This window comes from Nicotiana attenuata, unplaced genomic scaffold, assembly GCF_001879085.1.
Source record: "Nicotiana attenuata strain UT unplaced genomic scaffold, NIATTr2, whole genome shotgun sequence".
NCBI lineage: Eukaryota > Viridiplantae > Streptophyta > Magnoliopsida > Solanales > Solanaceae > Nicotiana > Nicotiana attenuata.
The window spans coordinates 46,695-64,929 of NW_017671410.1; positions in this window are offsets into that span (position 1 = coordinate 46,695).

Below are 18,235 nucleotides of genomic sequence, written 5' to 3' on the forward strand. Positions count from 1 at the left end.
GCTTTTTGTGTTGCGAGACGTTATGATTTGTTGGTTATGGGCACATATGGTGCGGTTCCATTGGGGTTTCATAGTGGAAGTCGAGCCGGAAGAGTAATTGGGAGTTGCTCGGTGAATGACGTACCAGTTATGTTCTATCGGGCTTGCGTGGTGTATGTTATTTGTTTCACCGTGGGTGTAATGATTTGCTTTGGCTCCAGACATCAATTGAGCATGGTTGTCTATTTTGAGCATAGTGACTTGAGGTGTTTCATGTGGAGCAGTATTTGGATAGGATCGCGCGTTGCAGCAAAGCTGTGTGGGAATATGACCTTGCGGGTCAAATTTGTGTGTTCTATTTCTATGATGTGAGACGGGTTATCAGCCGTGCGATGTGATGATATTGGTGAGCTTGCGGTACGGCTCTTTCTTTTGAGTCAGTTTCATGATGTGAGTATGTTCGGATTGTTGCTTATTGGTGCGCGGACTGCGCAAGTTGTGGCCTTAGCCTGTCTTGGTGTGTCATGTCACCAGAGTAATTGTGTTGGAGTAGATGAGATCGTTGGGGCCTGTAATGAATACAAACAGATTCGATTTCAGCATGTTTGATGGGTAAATATCGAGGTTCAGTTCAGAAATTTGCTATGGTCCTTGCCAAAGGAGAAGTAACCTTATGGATGACTGATCTGAGAGATGGTTATGATTTATTGCGTGTTTCATTTATCGCTGGCAGTATATGAAAGTGTTGGAATGAGACTTTAGCTAATAAGAGATTTTCTATCGGTATTTAGTTGTTATGGGCAGCTGCTGTGAATGGAAGTTATCGCTGCATGTGTTGAGTTATGTGGTATATCATAGAATTGCACCTGAGGTTGCAGGCATGGGCTATTACAGCTGGTTCGGGATTATTCCGAGTATAGGTGTGAGGTTTTGATCGTATTGATGGTTTCAGAAGTGAAAATGTGGTTCTATGGTATATGGGCTAGATTAGATTGTGTAATTTTAGTTAAAAGGTGTTATCGGACCTATATGAGATAGGGTGACATGGGATCACCCCCGGCTATATGCATGGTAAGGTTATTCAGCGATTGGTTGGCTTTTAGAACAACTTTGGGTACAGTCGAGGACGAACGTGTGTTTAAGTAGGGGAGGATGTAACGACCCGACCGGTCGTTTTGAACTTTTGCACTTTGATCGCCAGTTACCGGGCATGACTTGCCCCGTGTAACGTATTATGACTGATGTAGATCGTTGGTTTTGGTTTTCGGAAAAATCGGAATGAATTTGAAGGAACAGTCTCAGTTGGAAGCTTTGAATTTGAAAGGTTTGACTAAGAGTTGACTTATTTGTATATGAGCTCGGATCGGATATTTTATGATTTGGATAGCTTCGTTGGGTGATTTATGACTTAGGAGCGCGATCGGAATGCATTTTGGAAGTCCGTGGAAGGATTTGGCTTGAATTGGCAAAGTTAATATTTTGCGAATTCCGGTTGATAGGTGAGATTTTTATCCAAGGGTCGGAATGGAATTCCAAGAGTTGTTGTAGCTTCGTTATGTCATTTGTGATGTGTGTGCAAAATTTCAGGTCATTTGGACGTCGTTTGGTCGACTTTTTGATCGAATTCAGATTTCAGAGGTTTTGGAATTCTTAGGCTTGAATCCGAGGGTGATTTAATGTTTTGATGCTGTTTTGAGCTTTCCGAAGGTTGAAACAAGTTTGAATTATGTTATTGGGTGTGTTGGCATGGTTGGTCGGGGTCCCATGAGGCTCGGATATGTTTTGGAAGAATTTTTGGAAGATTTTGGCGTTTTGATTATAAGCATGTAATAATCCAAAGGTCCATTTTTAGTTCTAGAGATCGAAATTTGATTTTGAGACTTCCGGAATATTGATAATGAATTATAGGAGTGATCTGGAAAGTTTGGTCTAATTTCATCAAGTCGCGATTGGGCTTTTGACGCAACGAGCTCCGAATTGAGTTTCGATTGAAGGACTATGTTCGTATCATTATTTGTGACTCATAGGAACAAGAATCATTGAATTCCGAGTTCGTATGGTGGAGTTAGAGCCTTTTAGTGGAAATAAATATTGCTGGTGCAGCAGGATCTGGTGCGCACATTTAGCGACCAGATTTGTCACTTTTAGCGACGGGAATGGCTCTTTTAGCGACCAGAATAGGTTTATTAAAGGTGTTGCGTTTTTGTGCTCATTTTGACCTTTTTTTGGGTGAAAGAACACGGCTTGGGGCGATTTTTGAGCAAGAAATCATGGGAAATCTTAAGGTAAGTCACTTGTGATCATTTCTACTCCATAATATTGAATTATCATCGAATAATCCGACTAGATTACATGATTTTGAGGTGTAAATTGAGGATTTGGACCAAGGGATTTGAAAATAAGATTTAAAGATTTGGAGGCCGAATTGTTATCGGAATTTAGTAATTTTGGTATGGTTGGACTCGTGGCGAGATAAGGAACCCGCTGATGTGAAAATTTCTGAGTTTCGAGAAGTGGGCCTGCGGCTCGGGTTTTGCTAATTTCGGGATTTTTGATATTTTTCGATTGTTTTCGCTTGGGCTTTGTTCCCTTAGCATATTATGACGTATTCGTTCTGGTTTTGGATAGATTCGACGCGCGTGGAGGCCGATTCGAGGGGCAAAGGCGTTGTGAGCTAGAGATATCGCCGGTTCGAGGTGAGTAATGATTGTAAATGATATCCTGAGGGTTTCAAACCCCGGATTGCACATCGTAGTGCTATATCGAGGTGAGACACGCGCTTGATGATGAGCGTGGGGTCGTTTGCTATTGGGGATTGTGACTTGATCCATCCCGATTGATGCTTTTACCGCGTATTTGATCGAAGCTTATTTGTTATCATCATAATTTGGACTGGTTGCCATATTTGGGCTTCGTGCCAATTATTTGAACCCTCCGGGGATTTTTATCAATGTTTCCTCACTGTTTTGACTTACTACTTGAACTCAGTCGTACCGTTTTCCACTATTTTACAACTCAGCCACTTCTATTCGATTTTAAAACTAAAATGATATATTAAATGATGTTTTGCGCTGAGAACTACCGTTTTACAAATGCCTGAAGGGCTTATGTGATTTCTGGACTGAGTATGGCCGAGGGCCAGTTGTGAGGATACTATGGGATCGGGCTGCGCGCCGCAGCAGTGCTACACTGATACTGATGTGAGGCCAAGGGCCTAGACTTGATGCCACGAGATGGCTTGATATTGCACTTGGGCCGTAAGGGGCCCCTCCGAAGTCTGCACACCCCCAGTGAGCGCCGTCGATGATAAATGGATCGGGCTGCACACCGCAGCGATATGTGGATCGGGCTCCACGCCGCAGCGGTACTGGTACTGTTCTATGTGTTTACTTTATTTTATTTGTCTTCCATTATCTGTTGTTTGTGCTACTTCATGCAATATCTACCTGATTGCGTGGCATCATCTGATGACTGAGTGTTGTACCCGAGGGGCGGATTTCTGTGCTTATCTACACTATTTGTTTGCATTCATTTGCGTGACCGCTGAAAAAGTCATTTTCAAAAGAGGTTTAAACTGAGCTAAGATGTTTCTCTAAATATTTCACAGCTTCACTGTTTTCTCAAAGGGCTTTACACTGCTTCTATACAGCATATTGGTTGCTTTACGGGATTTCTTACTGCTCAGTTGTTATTTACCTTTATTACTCAATGAGGTTGAGTACTCATTTTACTCCCTGCACCTCGTGTGCAGATGCAGGTATTTATCTACCCGTTAGCGGGTTTTGGCTGATCAGAGGCAGAGTTATAGGAGTTAGCGAGGTGACTACCAACGTTCGCAGCACCATTTTTCTCTCTTTTGTTCATTATTCCGGTTTTGTATATTTTAGACCTTGTAGTTGGATTTACACTCTAATAGATGCTCGTGACTTGTGACACCCCGATTAGGGCTGTGTTGGGTTGTAATTTTGCTAATTAATATCAGTAAATCATATTTAAACTGCTTATGAATTGTTTAACTGCTTAACAGAGGTGTTCTGTAATGGTCTGGCTGGCCTTGTCTTCACGAGAGGCGGCATCACGACCGGAGCGGGGTTTGGGTCGTGACAGACACTTACCCATACATGGGGTCGCTTGTACTAATACTGCACTATGCAGTTTCTGGGCAGATTTTGGTATGGGACCGAGCTGATATTAAGACGAGCTGCTGACTTCATTCTAAAGGAGACCTAAGGTAGACCTGTCGGCATCCGCAAGCCCTGGCGTCCCCATCTATACCCCATACTTTGCCGTTTTCTCTATTTCGCAAAAAATTGTATTTTCTTTCGAACAAATACGTGCAGTAAAAATATTAGAATGTTCGTGAATTATGACTCCGGATTCTGGGTAATGATATTATATAATCAAAGTTGTTATTTATTTACTTTCGCATTCATTTGGCTTGTTATAACTTGCTTATTGTTAATCACTGAAATATAAAAGGATGGGCTAATAAACCTCTAATGTTGACTTGCCTAACAAGTGTAATATTAGGCGCCATCACGGTCTCGGTGGTGGGAATTCTGGATCGTGACAAGTTGGCATCAGAGCATTAGGTTTTCTAGGTCTCACAATTTATAAGCAGGCTTAGTAGAGTGTGGGGGATTGGTAGGGAGACGTCTGTACTTATCTCTCAGAAGCTACAGAGTTTAGGAACAAGTTCACTTCTATTCTTCTCTATTGTGCGATTTTGTTCTCTCGATGCTAATTGAACTCTTCTACGCTTGTTCTTTCGCAGATGGCGAGAACACGTGTCGCATTTTCAGCTAAGCAGCAGCTAGAGCGCCAGTGGCAGCTCCTACGAGGGGCAGAGGACGAGGCCGTGCCAGAGGCCGAGGAGGGGACAAGGCTTAGCCTAGAGCTCGAGTAGCAGCACCAGTGACGGTGCCTCAGGTAGAGTTTGATGAGGAGGCTCCAGCCAGACCGTTCCAGCAGGACCATCTCAGGTCCCAGAGGGGTTCATCGCCACCCCCGATCTTCAGTATGCTTTAGTCCGTCTAGTGGGCCTTATGAAGAGTGTGGCATAGACCGGTATATTCCCTATAGCACCAGCCGTCTCTCAGGCTGGGGGAGAAGCACAAACTCCCGCTACCCACACCCCAGAGCAGATGGCTCCTCAATTTCAAACTCCAGGAGCTCAGCCCGTTGGGGTAGTTCAGCCGGGTGTTGCAGTAGAGACCGGTGATGGATCAGCTATGTCTTCTGAGGCTTTATGGAGACTGGATAGGTTTACCAAGCTTTTCCCAGTTCACTTCAGCGGTGCATCTTCCGAGGATCCCCAGAACTATCTGGACAGTTATCATGAGGTGTTACGAAATATGGGGATAGTGGAGACCAATGGGGTCGACATTGTTGCATTTCATTTGTCGGGTTCCGCCAAGAAATGGTGGAGGGATTATATGTTGACCAGGCCAGCTCGGTCGCTGGCTTACTTGGGACCAGTTCTCTCAACTATTTCTTGAGAAATTCCTTCCTATCACTCAGAGAGAGGACTATCGGAGGCAGTTCGAGCGTTTGCAGTAGGGTTCTATGACTGTCACTCAGTACGAGACTCAATTTGTGGATCTGGCCCGTCATGCTATTCTTCTACTTCATACCGAGAGAGAGAGAGAGGGGGAGGGAGAGGAGGTTTATTGAGGGACTTGCTTAGCCTATCAGATTGTAGATGGCAAAGGAGACTGGGAGTGGGATATTTTTTAAGGCGGCAGCCAATGTCGCCAGGCAAGTTGAGATGGTACTAGCTCAGGGGAGTTATTAGGGATCTGACAAGAGACCTCGTCATTCTGAGGGATTCAGTGGTGCCTCGTCCGGAGGCAGGGGTACTTTTGGTAGAGGCCATTCTCCCAGGCCATTTCATTCAGCACTCCAGGATTCTCACGGTGCTTCAGGTGGTCGTGGCCCTCATATGCATTATTCTGATCAGCTAGCCTACAGTGCACCACCAGCTCCTATTAGTGCACCTCCGCTCCAGTGTTTTCAGGGTTGTTAGTCAGGCCGACAGGGCAAGTTTCAGGGTCAGCAGTCATAGCAGCCGAGGTCTTGTTATACTTGTGGCGATCCGAGGCACATTTCTAGATTTTTCCCTCGAGCATCGAGCAATTCTCAGCATCAGGTTCTCGTGCCATGTTTCGGCACCAGGTGCTTCACCGCCTGCTCAGCCAGCTAGAGGTAGGGGTCAGACAGCTAGAGGTGGAGGTCGAGGAATAAGAGGTGGAGGTCAGGCTGCTAGAGGCAGAGGCTAGCCAGACAGGGCCCGTCCTCGAGATGTAGTTCAGAGTGGTGGGGCCCAGCCCCGATGCTATGCTTTCCCAGCCAGGCCTGAGGCTGAGTCATCTTACGCGGTTATCACAGGTACGGTCTCAATTTGTATTAGGGATGCCTCAGTACTATTTGATCTGGGTGCTACTTATTCGTATGTGTCGTCCTATTTTGCTTCATATTTGGTTGTGCCTCGTGATTCATTGAGTGCTCCCGTGTATGTGTCCACCCCTGTGGGAGATGCTATTGTTGTATATTGTATTTATCGTTCGTGTGTGGTTACCATTGGGAGTCTTGAGACTCGTGTAGATCTCATACTTCTCGATATGGTCGATTTTGATATCATTTTGGGGATGGACTGGCTATCACCTTATCATGCTATATTGGACTGTCACGCCAAGACAGTGACCTTAGCCTTACCGGGGTTGCCTCGATTGGAGTAGAGAGGGATTCCAGGCCATTCTACCAGCAGGGTTATCTCTAATGTGAAGGCTCAGCATATGGTCGAGAAGGGGTGTCTAGATTATTTGGCGTATGTCCGCGATTCTAGTGCAGAGGTTCCTTCAATGGATTCGGTACCGATCGTTCGCGAGTTTCCAGAGGTGCTTCCTGCAGACCTGCCGGGGATGCCACCCGACAGGGATATTGACTTCTGTATTGACTTGGTTCTAGGCACTCACCCCGTTTCTATTTCGCCATACCGTATGGCCCCCCAGTGTTGAAAGAATTGAAAGAACAGTTGCACTACTTGCTTGATAAGGGCTTCATTAGACCTAGCGTCTCGGCCTGGGGTGCGCCCGTGTTGTTTCTAAAGAAGAAGGATGGATCGATAAGGATGTGCATAGATTATTGGCAGTTGAACAAAGTCACCATCAAGAACAAGTATCCATTGCCAAGGATTGACGACTTATTCGATCAGCTTCAGGGTGCCAAAGTGTTTTCAAAGATTGATTTGAGGTCTAGCTATCATCAGTTGAGGATTAGGGCATCCGATGTCCCTAAGAAAGCTTTTCGGACTTGGTACGAGCATTATGAGTTTCTAGTGATGTCATTTGGGCTTACAAATGCCCCAACAACATTAATGGATTTGATAAACCGGGTGCTCAAGTCCTATTTGGATTCCTTTTGTGATTGTGTTTGTCGCACCCCTTTTTCTCGCGAAAGCGGGTTTTGACATTTGACAACTCCTTTTGAGAGAGTAGGGAAAAGGAATTGGTTGTTAGAGTCGTCACCTAACGGATTAAGGGGCGTTAGGGCACCTATAGCAAATAACTCAGATTATACTAGTTTGCATCACCAGAGATCGGGTAAGGGCTCAAATTACCTTGAGGGGAAGGTGTTAGGCACCCCTAGAGGTCCACAACGGTGGGTCCCGGCCGAACATAAATTATGTGAATTAGTCTAAGGAAGCGAATAAACTATTTAATAAGGTGGGGGGTCCTAAATTTTTTAGCCTATAGGATCACCCCGTGCAACATAAATAATACTTCGTAACTTCTCCAAGACGGGGATATTACTCATATTATCCAGCGGGCACAAACTATCATCTCCTGCTACCCGATTACTATCTTTAAGTTGTTACCTAAGGCGCACTAGTTGATTCGAAACCGTACCTTATGCGTGCACTACCCGTCCCATGCCTATGGTCCATGAGGTATTTGGACCTCTATTTCAGGGTGGTTCTAGACTTTAACTTAGGCTGCTCAAAAATGTCAAAAGCTAGGAGACATACAAAACACATTGGACTTTCACTTATAAGCAAGCAAGGGCTCAAGTTGACCTCCGCAATTAGGCAACAAAAGCACGCAAGTCAGATTAACAAAGATAGTTGCTGATTTTCAATAGTTAAGATTACAGAAACCTATAGGCAGGATATCTACATGAATCTAGATTTAATGGGCGGACAGCTATATGCAAAAGTCATTATACTTTCCAAAACCTATATGATTTGCCTACTGATTTTAAACATAAGGGGATTAAACCTATAGGCATGATGTCTAGATGTTTTACCCAATGACAAATAGTTGCAATCACAGAAACATATCCAGAATTATCTGTTTTAATCCTATAGGCATGTTTTCTAATGAGAGTAACAGTGTAGTGTTTGAAAACTCATGAACAAACGGACAAAAATGATAATTGGTTGTTCAAACCTATAGGCATGCTTTCTACAATTTGTTCCAATTTTAGATCTTATAGACATGAAATCTATAATTTGTAAACAGAACAGCATGTGAATGAGGTTTTTGAACACACATTGAATATACAATTCCCTATAGGCATGGTTTCTAACACAATTAAACCAAGTATTGAACCTATAGGCAGGATTGTTAACATATAATGGTTGAACATAATAGGATACCTATAGGCATGATTTCTAACATATGATAAATGAACATGCAACAACATACTGTTGGACCTATAGGCAGGATTTCCAACTCATTACATATGGTAACACATTAATGGACCTATAGGCAGGATTTCTACCCAACTTTTATTGCAAAAAATGTAAAATAAGAAACCCTTCCCAGTTTCACTAACACCCCAGAATTGTTATTACAAAATAATTATTACAGACCAGAATTTAATGAATGAATTACAGAGTATATAAACTATAGGAAGCCTGCAGCAGTCCCAAATGCACCTGGACGAACCAGGTCTTCAACTCACAGCATCTCCAAAGCCCATGTTCAAAGGTACAACATGATCAGTGGTGAGTGATTGATCGCTGCCGACTCAACACTACTTTAAAGTAGGAAGAGCGGGTTGCAACAACTTTTACCCGAATAGTGGTTCCGGATCAATTTCCCAGAGGGAGCTAGTAGTGGAGTTGTAATGTCTGCTTAGTCTAGAATTGTGGTTGTGCTTCTAATGTCTCTTCAAACATATTTGGTTTTGATTTCTATATCTACCTTTATAAAGCTAATGATTAAAACTAAATTATGCTACGGAAATATTGCTAAGTTATAATTAATATAGGGAAAGGGCACTAGGGTCGTGGCATTACCTAGGTGGCTAACTAACGGGTAGATGATACTAAGGATAAGTTGATATATTTGGGGCTTATGCTATAACCGTTGCACAATTGTACCCACTCTCACACCTCTCGGTAGAGAGAGTGATTTTGCCCAATTGACTCTCTCGAGACCAATTGGGTAGGCCAATTAGACCAAGCAACTAGGGTTCAAGTAGGGTGATTACTCTCTCGAGATTTAACCCGTTAATTGGGACTACCATTTCTCATGGGTCCATCCCAATTCCTTGTTGGGTCAATTTTGGGGTCATGGCCTCTCTTTCTCAAGAAGAGTTAAACCCTTAAAGCTAGAATCTGTGTTTGCAACCACCAATCCTTAATTAAAACCTAAAATTAACCCAAATAGCAAACACCCAATATCATCCTAACCTTAGATGGCAACACCCATTAATTACCCACACTAGGGTTGAGTCACAACCCTAGCTAATGGGTTTAGCTAGACATAATTAAAGAAGAAACAGAAGAATTAGAAGAAGAACTAAACATAATAATTAATTACTGATAAGAAACTACAAGAATCTATTGAGAAATTAATGCTAAAATGCCAAAATAGGCTAAAACTTCAGTTCTCACGAGCGCAGCTCAATATCTGGTACAAAACTTAACCTAAAAATGGAAAAAGGATCTATTTATAGTGGCTAGAAAAATTGGACAAAAATACCCCTACGGGGTCAGCGCGGGCCGCGCAAAAAGGTAGCGCGGTCGCGTTGGCTCTTGAACTCTTGAATTTTAACTCTCTGAAGTTGAGGGACGCGGACCACGCGAAAGTGTAGCGCGGCCGCATAAACTCTGGCGCGGACCGCGTAAGTGTAACCGCGGCCGCATGGCTTGCTCTGGTCCCAACTGGCATCTCTGAATCTCTTCACGCGGGTCGCATGATAAAGTGGTGCGGCCGCGTGAGCTGAACGCGGGCCGCATAAATCTAACCGTGGCCGCGTTGTGAGAACCCTGAATATGCACTTTCTGAATCTCCTAGTGCGGCCGCGGTCATAGTTGCGCGGTCCGCACTAGGGCCTCTTTTCCTCAACTTCCTTGATCTTTGACACTTGAGCAGGTTTCACTCCTTTTTGAGCCGATATTTGACTTTCGTCGCTTTGTCGACCAAACCTGCAATCAAGTACAACTTGTGAGCATTTTGGGACTATTTTGTATCAATTTATAACAAAAGCGTAGGCAAGTATGGGCATAAAACACGTTAAAATCCTAACTTATCAGCTCCCCCAAACTTAAGCCTTTGCTTGTCCTCAAGCGAACAAAATAAGACCCACCCCTTAAATGAAAATCCACACAATTCCAGCCATCCTAAGGCAACCTCAACAAGCATCAATTGGGACTAACAATTGCCCTCAATACGAATGCATCATTAACACATTTACTTTTTGAAAAATCGTGGATCATGTGTGACACAAGAGCATCAAGAGTTGACACATTTCATCAAAGAGCTTATCTAAATTACTTCGGTCATTGTGGAATCCAAACTCACACATCCTCAACTCTCCCTAGGCGAACCTCACCTTTTAGAGTATTGATAAAAATCGAGGTTGATGGACTTTCACTCATCTCTCTCAAGAAGAAGGTCACAAGTCCGGCTCTAGGTACCATATGCTTGCCCCTTATGTAAGTATCCACTAATGTAGGCTCCCTTTGACTCGAAATCATATAGGGCTTTTGCGGAGTTATTGTGAAGGCTTTTGGGCAAGGGTAGGACATGTTTTTGTTCAAATGGGTTCAATCTTCCTTTAAGCACTTCCTTTGATTCATTTTGGCACACTTTCTTGACTCATTTGAGTATTTCACTTCTTTTTAAGGGGTTAGAGGGACACATTGTCACTCTTTCTTATGCAATTCAAAACATTTCTCCTTTTTCTACTTTTTCCACGCCTTTTTTCACTTTTGTTTCCCTTGAATCCCCTTTTTATTCTTTTTCACATTGGTCTTTCTTTTTGTCTTTTTCTTTTCTTTCTTTTTCATTGCCTTCCTTTTCCTTTTGCTTTTGTACCTTTTACCACTTTGTTTCCTTTCTTGTCTCTCCTCCCCCAAACTTAGACCCATTACTCAAGGGAAGATTTTGGGTCCCAAGAGAGGGTATCTTTTAGAATGGGTATAGGCGTGTAACATTGGTTCTCGAAAGAAAAAGGTTCAAGGCTCGAAAGGGTTAACTAGGGATTATTTCATTGGTAGGCTATGGAATTTTTCAACTTTACATTGGGATCAAGGAGAGCCTATAATCACTTCTCAAGTCAAATTTCACCTAGGATTTTGCCTCAACAAACATTTAGGGCAAGTTCTAGACCATTGGCTCGGGCCTTGGACTCACAATTCGATTCCTCACCACACATGCTAGGGGATTGCTAAAGACATCGAGTTGAGGGCCCACAACGACCTCAGTTATGATTCAAGCGCACAATGGTCCAAGAAGACCACATGATGATTGTTTGGTCAACACAAGACTCTCAAGGCCACGACTTTCACCATCCTAAACACAACATTATGTCTTTGATCATAGGATCGAAGGCAAATGTGTTAGGCCCAAGTGAAGCTTTGCCTGAGGTACCCTTAACTACAAAATATCAAAAATAAAAGAAAAATCAAAAACGGACTCAAACCCTTAAGAAGGTTGTCACGCCATCTATCATTGGGAAGAGCCACCCGGTTCGCACTATACTCCACACTTGGAAATAACCGTGGCATTAAGAAAACCAAGTGTTTATTGAAAACGCCAAAAACAAAACAAAAGGCTACGAGCCTATCTATGAAGCTAAAAAAACAAAAAATTTTGCGAAAATAGAAAAACAAAATGAATATGTACAATCGGGGAGTAGAATATACAATAAGGGATGCAAATATACCGAATATAACTTTATATACAGACCAAAAAAGAATAAACAGTACGAGAAAACTAGCTAAAATGTAAAGTTATATACAGACCAACTAGAAAGTCAAATCAACAGAACATAAAATGAGAATCTAATATGTACAGTCATCCAGATAATCCAAAAAAATGTAGGGCGCACCCCCACGAATAAGAGCTGGCATTGTCCCCAATGCCAACTACACAAATAAGCACAAAAAATCAATGAAAGGATATAGAAGAGCTCCCTAGTCCTGGTCCGTCTGCATGGGATCCTCAGTAGTCCCCTGATCCTCTGTATGCGTGGGAACCACAGACTGGTTCCCGGCCTGCTGCTGCTCTGCTGCTGGGATAGAGGCCTGCTCCTGGACCGACTGAATATCGGGTGCATCACTGGAGGGAATCTCCTGAGTCTCTGCAAGCTCAATCACTACACCCTCTGTACTGGGAAGCTTCGTCTTCTTCCTTGGGGGCCTGGGTGCCTGCTCCCGCTGTGGCTCTGGTGCTGCTACTGCTGAAGGAGCTGAATCCTCAAATAACAAGTCTAAAGGCATCTGATCTGCCAATAGCTTGTCCACGTCCGCTCTAAGCACATTCACCGACTCCTTAGACGCCCTTGACTTTCTCATCTTTTTGTGCTCCTTGGCAAGCTCCTTCAGAGCTTTGCCATGTTAATCTACTGCCATAGTCAAGGCAGCCTGAGTCTCCATAATCTTCTCCTGGTTGGTCAAGAGCTTCTTCAATGTATCCTCAATAGACTGAGGAATCTGAACTGGCAGAGGTGCTGCCAGGGTCTGAATTGTGGAAGTCAAGGTGGACAACTTAGATGTCGCTGCTGACATCCAGTTGTTCAGGCTAGCCAAAGTCTGACTCAGCTGATGTGCAGTGAATGGGTGAGTCCTTGAAGATGGCACACCCGGGCCTACGGAGGTACTGGGACCAGCAGTAGAAGAAGGTCCTGGAGGCAAGTTCCCAACTGTAGTGGCAGCAGGTGTGGCAGAAGGCTCTACCGCAACTGGCTCCTCAGACTGGCCAGTTGGAGCAAAGGAAGGTGGCTTGTAGTTCTTGGATTTATGGTTGTCTGGACCCTGCATGCTGTACCAAGAGTAAGGAGCTACCAGATTTCTCTTGACATCATATCTCCTCTTCTCCACCTCTAGATCCCGGAAATACATCGATAGGGTGTTTGGAAAAGGATAATTCCTGTCGTGCTCTTGCCCCCACCGCAGAGATCACACGGGACATCACATTGCCCACGTTGATCGGGTACCCAGCCATGATAGAGGCAATCAGAACTGCTCGGGTAAGTGGAATTGTCTGGTCATGAGTAGAAGGGTCAAGCCGACTACATACAAAGGTCAACCACCCTCGAGCCTCAAAACTGAATGTCTTCCTGAGTATCTTCTTTCCAGCTTGCAACCACTCCGGCATAGTACCTGGGATTTCCAAGTACTGGGCCAACCACGGGCGGACTTCCTCTCCCATTGTCAACTTTGCCAAATACAGAGACTCGTCTTCATCACGGAACCCCAAATACTCATTCAACGATCTCCCGTCAAATAACACTGTTTTGTCACGAACTTTGGTCACCTTGGTATCCTTGACTATATGAGCCACATTGGAGTAGAACTCCCTAACCATGTGCTCGTTAGCATCTATGCACCTCTCCACTCCCAGCCCCATCTTGTTCTGAACTCCCTCTGCACGTTTGGGATATGGGGTAAAAGGTTAGTATCAATAAAGCTTCTCTCCGGTATCAACTTCCTTACCGGCCACCACTCATGAAACTTATGAAAGGCTACTTGACTAACAAACCGATCCTCCCAGACTTCAGGCTTCCTAGATCTCTCAATCCCCCCAACCTGAGGTTCACCTCCCTCATCTTGTCCTGCACTCTCCCCAGATCCTGAAGCTGTGGGGGAGGTGGAGTATTCGCCGCTGCCTGCTGCTGAGCCATCGGACAACTCAGACTGTACATTTTGTGGAGCTTGGGCTGTAGGTGGAGCTGGGACTAAGGGGGCTTGCCCTGAGTCAGCTGAGATGTCCTGAGAAGGTAGGTACTCACTCCCCGACTGGTCGTCATCAATCACTACTACTTGCTTTCTTGTTTTTAGTTTTGGTCGGGGAGTGAGTTTTGTTTGTTTCCTTTTTCCTCCCCGGGAAGAGTCACCTCGTCCGGGTTGTTTTGCACCTCGACCTCTTAGTTTTACCATTTTTTGCAAGCAAATATGTCTAACTTAGTTAGTTGAAGCACAGGCAGTGTATAAGTTGATGAAAATAATTGCAGAATATCAGCATGAGAAGTTGCAGAACATATTTCAGAACAGGACACTGCGGACCGCACTATCAGGAGTGCGGCCGCGTGGAAGGCATCGCGGGCCACGTGAAAATGACCGCGGCCGCACTGAACAAACACCAAAAATCACTCTCTCTGATTATCACCAACGCGGACCGCGCAAAATGGGGTCGCGGCCGCGTCCAACGTGGATCGCACAATTAGGGACGCGGCCGCGCTGGAGCAGGTTAACTTATCAAGCAATGGGCCACCGCGGACCGCACCATCAGTAGTGCGGCCGCGTCATGGCCATGCAGACCGCAAGAGAATGACCGTGGGCCGCGGTGAGGCTAACGTAGGGACTGAGTTAGGGTTTGACAAATTCATCCATTTTTGTTCAAGTTTTTGAGTCCTAGTTGTCCCTACTCAATTACCCAACATGAAAATCATATCCAACATTCAAAACTAACATAAACACAAACCTAATCATTAAACCTAAGAAAAACGGAAAGAAAGAAGAAGCTACAACTACTGGGAAGCAAATAAATATTAAAAAATAAAAACTAATTAATGATAATTGTAAGAGTTGTTACCAGGAATATGAAGAATCAAAGCACTTGATGCAACACACAAGAAGGTCTCATAGATGAACAGTAAAAAAAAAATTAGGGCTCAGGTGTTCAGAGTGCAAAAAGTGTAAAATGAGGCCTAAGGTCCCTATTTATATAGAACTGTGGGGCCCCGTACTTACCCACCAGAGCGGTCGCGTGAAAATGACCGCGGACCGCGCTGGGTTTAATTTATGAACCCTTGCAGGGAGCAGCCCACGCGGACCGCGCAAATGGGACGCGGCCGCTTGAGACCACCGCGGACCGCAGTAACATGACCGCAGCCGCGTGAGCAAACTTCAGAAAGTATGCATTTTCAGCTCATGCCATTGCGGACCGCTCAAAGTTTACCGCGGCCGCACTGGCAATCTTCAGAGACTGCATTGTTTTGCACTTTGTTTTGCACTGCTTCAACACAATCCCTGCAACATCTCACAAACAATTAGCTCAAACATCCTAATCTACAAAGAAAATCAAAGAGAAATAAAAAGACATGGGTTGCCTCCCAAGAAGCGCCTGATTTACGTCGCGACACGACGCATGTTACCATCACATCACTTCAAATGAATGAGTGCCACCACGTGGCTATCATTAAACTTTCCCAAATATGCTTGACACGATGTCCATTGACCCGGAATACTTCACCATTCTTGTTCTTAAGATCTAGAGCACCAAAAGGAGTCACACATACCACTTCAAAAGGCCCACTCCACTTTGACTTGAGCTTTCCCGAAAATAACCTCAACCGGGAGTTGAAAAGAAGAACCATATCACCAACCTTGAATTCCTTTCCCCGAGCATATTTGTCGTGAAGGTACTTCATCTTGTCCTTATATAAGGACGAGCTGGAGTAGGCATGAAATCTAAACTCATCAAGCTCATTTAGTTGCTCAAACCCGGAGATTTGCCGCAACATCCCATTCCAAGTTCAACTTTCTCAAGGCCCACATCGCCTTGTGCTCCAATTCCACCGGAAGATGGCAAGCTTTACCAAACACCAACCGATATGGAGACATAATGATTGGGGTCTTGTAAGCTGTCCGATAGGCCCAAAGAGCATCATCCAATTTCTTCGACCAATCGGTCCTATTAGCATTTACTGTCTTGGATAAGATACCCTTTATTTCTCGGTTGGACACTTCCACTTGACCGCTAGCTTGAGGATGATAGGGGGTGGTCACTTTGTGATTTACTCCATACTTAGCAAGCAATGAGTCGAAAGCCTTGTTGCAAAAGTGCGACCCCCCATCACTAATGATAGCACGAGGGGTACCAAACCTTGTGAAGATACTCTTTTTTAAGAATGCCACGACACTACGAGCTTCATTGTTGGGTAGAGCCACAGCTTCCACCCACTTTGAAACATAGTCCACCGCCACGAGAATATAAGTGTTCCCAGGCTCACGAACAGACCCATGAAATCGATGCCCCAAACATAAAAAATATCCACCTCGAGAATCGTATTGAGAGGAATCTCATGCCTTTTTGAAATTCCGCCGGCCCTTTGGCATGCATCACATCGCTTTACCAAATCACTAGCATCTTTAAACAAAGTCGGCCAATAGAAACCACAACTCAAAATCTTTGAAGCCGTCCTCACCCCTCCATGATGGCCTCCATAGGGGGAGGAGTGACAAGCCTCCAATATGCTCAATTGTTCACCTTCCGGGACACATCTTCTAATCACACCATCCGTGCAAATTTTAAACAAGTACGGATCATCCCAATAAAAATCCAAGCTATCCCGTTTGAGTTTCTTCTTTTGGTTGGAAGAGAGCTCACCCGGGACAACTCCGGTCACAATGAAGTTGGCGATGTCCGCGAACCATGGCATGTCACACATTGACACAGAAAGAAGTTTCTCGTCGGGGAATGCATCATTTATCTCAAGACCGTCACATGGCCTCCCTTCTTCCTCGAGCCGGGACAAATGGTCCGCTACTTGGTTCTCACTCCCCTTTCGGTCCACTATTTCTAAGTCAAATTCTTGAAGGAGTAACATCCACCTCATCAATCTTGCTTTGGAATCCTTTTTGGTCATCAAATATCTAAGGGTGGAATGGTCCGTGTGCACAATCACCTTGGCCCCCATAAGATAGGGTCGAAATTTCTCCATGGCAAATACAATGGCCAATAACTCCTTCTCCGTTACCGTGTAATTCTGTTGGGCTTCATTCATTGTCTTACTTGCATAATACACGGGATGGAACATTTTGTTAACCCTTTGACCCAATACCGCCCCCACTGCAACATCACTAGCATCACACATTAGTTCAAAGGGCAAACTCCAGTTAGGAGCGGTTATGATAGGGGTAGTGGTCAACTTATGTTTTAAGAGTTCAAAGGCTTCCATACACTTTTCATCAAAAACAAACTTGGCATCTTTCTCTAGTAGCTTGCACAATGGATTTACAACCTTCGAGAAGTCTTTGATAAACCGCCGGTAGAACCCGGCGTGTCCAAGAAAACTCCTCACCCCTTTGACAGAAGTAGGGGGAGGGAGCCTCGAAATCACCTCAATTTTCGCCTTATCAACCTCAATCCCTTATTTTGAAATCTTTTGGCCCAACACTATACCTTCTTCAACCATAAAATGGCATTTTTCCCAATTGAGAACTAGGTTAGTTTCTTCACAACGAGCCAAGACTTTATCCAAATTCACCAAACATGCATCAAAAGAGTCACCAACCACACTAAAGTCGTCCATAAAGACCTCCAATATTTCCTCCACCATATCGGTGAAAATAGCCATCATGCAACGTTGGAAGGTCGCCGGAGCATTGCACAATCCGAATGGCATCCGGGAGAAAGCAAAGGTACCATAGGGGCATGTAAAGGTAGTCTTCTCTTGGTCCTCCGGGGCAATTAAAATTTGATTGTAGCCCGAGTACCCATCCAAGAAACAGTAGAATGCTCTCCCCGCAAGACGATCTAGCATTTGGTCGAGGAATGGCAAAGGAAAATGATCCTTGCGGGTCACCTTGTTGAGTTTCCGGTAGTCCATGCAAACTCTCCACCCGGTAATGGTTCGAGTGGGAATAAGCTCATTGTTGTCATTGGGCACCACCGCCATCCCTCCTTTTTTTGGCACACATTGGACAGGAGAAGTCCACGAACTGTCAGAGATTGGATAAACCACACCGGCGTCAAGCCACTTGATAACCTCTTTCTTAACCACTTCTTGCATCGCCTTC